Source organism: Sorex fumeus, unplaced genomic scaffold, assembly GCF_029834395.1.
Source record: "Sorex fumeus unplaced genomic scaffold, SorFum_2.1 ptg000072l, whole genome shotgun sequence".
NCBI lineage: Eukaryota > Metazoa > Chordata > Mammalia > Eulipotyphla > Soricidae > Sorex > Sorex fumeus.
Window position 1 is genome coordinate 25,580,306 of NW_026606129.1, and position 7,219 is coordinate 25,587,524.

Sequence of the window (7,219 nt, forward strand, 5' to 3'; positions counted from 1 at the left end):
CTTTTGAGGTGCAGAAGATTTTAGTTTAAGATAGTCCCATTTGTTTATCTCTGTTTCCACTTGGATGGTCAGTGGCATGTCATCTTTGAAGATACCGTTAGCTTCAATGTCGTTGAGGGTTTTGCTGACCTAGTCTTCAATGTATCTTATGGATTTTGGCCTGATGTTGATATGTTTCATCCATTTTGATCTGACTTTTGTGCATGGTGTTAGGTCGAGGAACTCTGACACTTATTAATAAGTCCCACACTCTTGGGACACTTAACTTTCTTCAGTATCCTTTTTTTTAATCTGAAAAATTAGTGTGATAATAGCTCATGTTTTATGGACTCCACAGGTACTTGTCAAAACCAAATAAGACAATGGCTACCTTTCATATTTCTTTTTTAGTTATTTGAATAGTTTTATAGTGGTAGTTTTGAATGGGCAATGAACTTTAAAATGATATACATTGATGGCACACAGAACAAGATTCATTATCTATTCTTATGGAATAAGAAATAGTTAATGAATTTTAAGTACTAAAATTGGAACAATACAGAGAAGATTAGCATGGCCCCTGCACAAGAATGACATGCAAATTCATGAAATGTTTTATCTTATGGAAGTAAAATAAGCTCTTTAAAGAGTACTGCCACCCAAGGCAAGTAGAAAGTGAAATCAGTTATCTCAAGATTATTTGAAAATTAAATAATGCCATTTTTCCAAATATTTACAGTTTTTACAAACTCCATCATATATTTTAAATTGAAGCAAGCTAGAGTAAATAAGAATGCCTAAAATCAGGAGCTGGAGAGATAGCACAGTGGATAACGTGTTTGCCTTGCATGCAGCCAACCTGGGTTTGATTCCCAGCACCACCAGGAGTAATTCCTGAGTGCAGTGACAGGATTAACTCCTGTGCATTGCCAGGTGTGACCCCTTTCCCCCCCAAAAGCATAAAAAAACCCTAAAATCATTATTTTTAAACTTTTCCATTTATTTGGCACCAACATTATATCACACCTATTAAAAATAGTTTCCCACTTAAAAATAATATCTCGTGCTCACTTCAGCAGCAGAAATACTAAAATTGGAATGATACAGAGAAGATTAGCATGGCCCCTGCAAAAGAATGACACGCAAATTCATGAAATGTTTTATATTTTTATAAATAAATAAATAAAATAATATCTCACTCCATAAACCCTTTTCTCATTCTTTTTATTTATTTATTTATTTATTGAATCACCATGGGAAAGGTTACAAAGCTTTCAGGTTTAGGTCTCAGTCATGCAAATATCAAACACATTTCCCTTTACCAATACTTATTTTTTACCATGAAGAACCCCAATAAAACCCCACCCCCACCCCTCCCAGTCCCTGTAAGGCAGATGAATTCTAGTTAACACTCTATCTGCTTTGATTAGATTCATTGTTTCAATAAAAGATTCACCACTATTATTTAGAGTTTACCTCCCCTCCAAATCAGACATGCTGAAAAAGCATTGTGAAGTGATTTGCTTTCTACAGCTGGGTTCAAGAATTAAATGTTGGTTTTGGATTTCTGCTATTTTACTTATTGACCCTGGAAGTATTTCTACTGAAAGTCAGATAGTTAAGAAATTGGTTTCTGTGCTCTGGAGTCGTGGCCGTGCTGGAGAGCCACTCGTTGGGGGCAACTGGTGGCCTCGGTAGGGCATGAAGGGTGGACCGGAACGCCCCCCTTCCCATGAGGTTTTAGTCGCCCCCACACCCCCGGCTCATACCTGCTGTCTACAAGGCTCCCATGCGCCACCATCTTTCTTTCCAGAGAGGAGAGGGCGACTGGGACAACACCCTTTCCCCTCCGGACAGACATGATGGCCTGGATTAACACATAGTCCATTCACTTTTCTGCTCCAAGCTGCCGGGTTCTGCATTAAGTCCTTTTGCTTCTGGGGCTGTGTCCGTGCTGGAGAGCCACTCGTGGGGGGCAACTGGTGACCTCGGTAGGGCGTGAAGGACGGACTGGAACACCCCCCTTCCCATAAGGTTTTAGTCGCCCCCACACCCCCGGCTCATGCCTGCTGTCCACAAGGCTCCCATGTGGCCGCCATCTTTCTTTCCAGAGAGGAGAGGGCGAATGGAGCAACACCCTTTCCCCTCCGGCAGACTTGATGGCCTGGATTAACGCATAGTCCTTTCACTTTTCTGCTTCAAGCTGCCAGTTTCTGCATTAAGTCCTTGTGTTTCTGGGGCTGTGGCCAGGCTGGAGAGCCGCTTGTGGGGGGCAACTGGTGGCCTCGGTAGGGCGTGAAGGACGGACCGGAACGCCCTCCTTCCCATGAGGTTTTAGTCGCCCCCACACCCCCGGCTTATACCTGCTGTCCACAAGGCTCCCACGCGGCCGCCATCCTTCTTTCCAGAGAAGAGAGGGAGAATGGGACAATACCCTTTCCCCTCCGGACAGACATGATGGCCTGGATTAACGCATAGCCCGTTCACTTTTCTGCTCCAAGCTGCTGGGTTATGCACTAAGTCCTTGTGTTTCTGGGGCTGTGCTCCAAACTTAACTCTGATTTTCAGGGAAAAACGTTGGGTGGTTTACTTCCCATTGATCAGTTTGTATATAGAGAGATGTCGCGCGGCCGCATAAGCGGCCGTGCGGTTTTGAGGAAGAGTCCTAGTTCCCACATACTCGAGCTGTGCTTGTAGAGGCTTCTGGTCACCGGGGTTCCATCTGGGGGAGGAGGGATGCGGTACCTACCCCATCTGGGACTTCCCGATGATCTTGGCTCTTTTTGGAACCTGTTTTTTTCTTTTTCTCCGGGAGCTGTGGGTCCCGCCCTCCATGTGGCCCTTCTCTTCCGGCTGTATGCTGTCCCTTTTCTCATTCTTACCTCCATCCAATTCCTTCTTTTCTTTCTTGTCGAAGACAATGTTTAATAACAGTTTTATGAACAAAATGTAGAAGCCACTTTAACTTAATATTTTAGAGCTTATACTGTTGTGTATATTATACCTTTTTGAATTCATTGCTATCCAAAAAGTATTTTCCTTAATTTTCCTAAACACCTTTTTTTCCAATAAATGATAAATTGTAACACATTTATTTTATTGGAGCTCAGGTAGCATGGTTACAATGGCATTAACTTTCAGAGTTTTGATGAACAAAAGGACTGCACCTCCCTACTACCAAAGTGCCTAAGTGCCTCCATCACTGTCCCTGTGTCACAAATCCACTTCCTCCTCACCCCACCCCCCATTGCTTAGTAATCTCAGTTTTGTAATCAAAGACTAAGAGTTTGTTCTCACTTGATACTGTCTGTTCCCTTGTTTTATTTCTCTATGTGCCATCTGGTATTTGTTCTCCCTCTGACTTACTTCATTTATCATGATGCCCTGCAGTTCCACCCATGTGGCAGCACACTGAAAGATTATATCAATTCTTGCAGCTGAATGATATTTCATTGTGTATGGGCACCACAACTTTTTACCCAGTCATCTGTTACTGAACCTAAGGGTTATATGAATAAATTTGCAGGTATGCAGTCATGCTTTTTTTTTCTTCTGAAAAGCTCTTGAAGCAATGGTATCTTGAGAGTTATGAATATACCTAGCACAAGAATCCTCATTTTTAAAACCATTCTTCACTAAAATGCACTATCCTGGGCATGGGAAGAGGTATATAAAATGAACTAATAATATCTTATAAGGAAGTGCTCACAAAAAAATGTTGTTTTCATGCCAGGAGGACATCGGAATTGGCTTTAAGAGTTGCACATTGAAGGCAAGAGAAGAGAAGAGAAGGCCAAAGAAGGCCAGAGTATAAGTAAAGTCACTTTTTTTGCATAAAACTAATCCCAGTTTGACCCCTTGCATTGCATATAGTCCCCCAATCACCACCAAAAGTATTTCTGAGAACAGAGCCAAAGATAAACTGTGGGCACTGCCAGATGTGGCCCAAACTCCACTCAGCCTTGAAAAAAAGATTTGCACATTTTCCAAATCTATGACAATTTGAAAACCAAAATGCCTAAAAACAGTAATGAATAATAAACAATTATAAGGGGGAAAATAGTAAGCCAAAGTTTTTATTGAGTCCTTATGGATTACAAAGCTATTCATGATTGGATTTTAGGCATACAATGTTCCAAAACCAATCCTTTTGCCAGTGCCCCTTCCCTCCACCAAGGTCCCCATTCTCCCTCTCACTCCCACCCTGCTTCTGTGGCAGGCACCTTCTCCCCCACCCCATTTTCTTTTAGGTTCTGTGGTTTACAGTACTGTTACAGATAAAGTATTATGCAAGTTTTTACATCTCAAAAGAAACAATGACCAGAATACATAGACACTCCACAAACTGCGAGTAAACATTTGCCCAGCACTAATCTTAAAAAAGTTAATACCCAAGATATATAAAGCACTGTAGAATGTTACAAGAAAAATATGCAATCCTATAAAAAAATTATAAAATAGAAAGCATGAATAGAAAATTTTTCAGCAAAGGAATACAAATGACTAAAGGTAAATGAAAGTGCAAATCAAAACAATAAGGAATCACCCCATACCAGAGAGATTGGCACACATCAATAAGAACAAAAAACAGCATGGTGTTGCAATCCATAAATTTTACCACTAATAAATACATTTAAAAAATTGAGCTTCCAGATGACCCCACAATACCACTTCTGGGTATCCCAAGGCTGCACCAAAAAAGCACAATAGAAATGACATCTGTACCTATATGTTCATTGCATCACTGTTCACTGTTCCAGTCAAAATCCGAAAAGAACCCAAGTGCCCTACAATAGATGACTGGTTAAAGAAACTTTGTTACATCTACACAATGGAATACTATGCAGCTATTAGGAGAGATGAGGTCATGAAATAGGCTTATAAGTGCATAGACATGGACATGTGAAATGAGAAATGAGTCAGAAAGAAAGGGACATGTTTAGAAGGACTGCACTCATTTGTGAAGTATAAAATAACATAACACAAGACCAACACCCAAGGACAGTAGATAGAAGGCTCAGGAAGATTGGTTCATAGTTGGAAGCTTGCCTCACAAGTGGGCGGGGAGAGGACAGCTGGAATAGAGAAGGGATCACTAAGAAAATGATAGTTAGAGGAATCAGTCAGGATGGGGTATGTGTGTCAAAAGTAGATAAAGGATAAAACACGATAACCTCTCAGTATCTGCATTTCAAACCAAATGCCCAAAAGTAGAGAGAGAGCATGGGGAATACTGTCTGCCAATGGAGGCAGTGGGAGTGTGGGAAAGGGGGGTATACTGGGGATATTGGTGGTGGGGAATGTGCACTGGTGGAGGAATGGGTGTTTGATCATTGTATGATTGTAACTCAGACATGAAAGCTTGTAACTATATCTCAAGGTGAGTCAATAAAACTTTAAAAAATAAATTAAAAATAAATAAAATACTGTCTCTGTCCTCCTGTTCTTCATTGATTTGCTCGAGCGGGCCCAGTAACATCTCCATCGTGAGACTTGTTGTTACTGTTTTTGGCATAACAAATACGTCACGGGTAGCTTACCAGGCTTTGTTGTGCGGGCAAAATACTCTCGGTAGCTTGCCAGGCTCTCCCAGAGGGGCAGAAGAATCAAACTCGGGTCGGCCATGTTGGTTGTGTGCAAGGCAAATGCCCTACCCGCTGTGCTATTGCTCCAGTCCAAATAAAATAAATATATTTAAAAAGGGAGAGGGGGCTGGAGCAATAGCACAGCGGGTAGGGTGCTTGCCTTGCACACAGCCGACCCGGGTTTGATTCCCAGCATCCCATATTGTCCCCTGAGTACCACCAGGAGTAATACCTGAGTGCAGAGCCAGGAGTGACCCTTGTGCATCGCTGGGTATGAAGCAAATAATAATCATAATCATAATCATAATCGGGTAGAAAGAAATAGTCTTATTTACAGCAATGTCAATAGATGATTGTAGAACATAGGAATTTTGCTCATTTTGCGACCATCACAGATAAAATTAGTTTAAGCAAAAATTGTCATTGGATATTGAGATGCTTTTTACAGAGAACTGACCTGGGTTTGATCCCCAGAAACCCATATAGATTCCCCCTCCAGGCTCTGTGACTCCTGTACCTAAAGCCAGAAGTAAAACCTGAGTGAGCAAGACTGGGTGTAGAAAAAAAAATAGACTTGGCAAGGACAGAAAACTTACAAGATCTTAACGTGGTTCCACAGACTACGTAAAGTTACAAGAGAAAAAAATAGCAATTGTAGGAAAACACTTGACTAGGGTCTCAAAATAACATCACCATTTTAAAAAAGAAAATATTTTGAGCATCCAGATGAAAACTTTAGAAGATATCCAATATCACTGTTTAATATTCCAAACCTGAATATAATTACTAGATAATATCAGGTAGACCCAAAATTATAAACTGTCACAAGAGACAGAGAAATTATGGAAAAGTTGAAGATTAAAGGCAAATACATAGGGAGGCCAGCAACATATATGGTCTCCCAAGCATTGCCAGGAGTAAACACCAAGCACTGCTGTGTGTGGAGCCCAAAATAAAAACAATAAAGGTAACAACAAAGATATGACAGATGCAATAACCTATCCTACAGTAGGTTCTGAAATGGGAACCAGCATTAGGATTAAGGAGGGAAATTTTTAATAAGATTAGATAAATTGGGAGCTGGAAGGATAGATTGAGGGCTGGAAGGATAGCACAACGGGTAGGACGTTTGCCTTGCATGCGGCTGACCTGGGTTCGATTCCCAGCATCCCGTATGGTTCCCCTGAGCACCGCCAGGAGTACAGGAATAATTCCTGAGTGCATGAGCCAGGAGTAACCCTTGTGCATTGCCGGGTATGACCCAAAAAGAGAAAAAAAATTAGACAAATTGATCTGAAAATTAGAACACAAATTAATTTTTGAAACAACTAAACCTTTTTTAATTGACTCACCGTGAGATGCAGTTACAATGCCTTCATGTTTGAGTTTCAGTCATCCAACACCCATCCCCTCCACCAGTGCACATTTTCAACCTTCAATGTTCCTATCCCCTCCCATCCCACCCCTCCCCTACATCCATGGCAGATAATTTCCCTCTTACTCTCTCTCTACTTTGGAACATTCTGGTTTGCAATACAGATATTGAGAGGCCATCATGTTTGATCCTTTGTTGTGCTTTCAGCACACATCTCCCATCCTAAGCAATTCCTCTAACCATCATTGATTTAGTGATTCCCTTTCCTATCCCAAATGCC

At 41.2% G+C, this 7,219-nt stretch overlaps 2 non-coding genes across 2 annotated transcripts; both read left to right on the forward strand.

Moving 5' to 3' along the window:
- Positions 1-497: 497 nt before the first annotated feature.
- Positions 498-604, forward strand: LOC130037926 (U6 spliceosomal RNA). The gene has a single exon (XR_008794512.1). It is a non-coding gene; the product is annotated as a U6 spliceosomal RNA (small nuclear RNA).
- Positions 605-1,042: 438 nt separating this feature from the next.
- Positions 1,043-1,149, forward strand: LOC130037916 (U6 spliceosomal RNA). The gene has a single exon (XR_008794503.1). It is a non-coding gene; the product is annotated as a U6 spliceosomal RNA (small nuclear RNA).
- Positions 1,150-7,219: the final 6,070 nt, after the last annotated feature.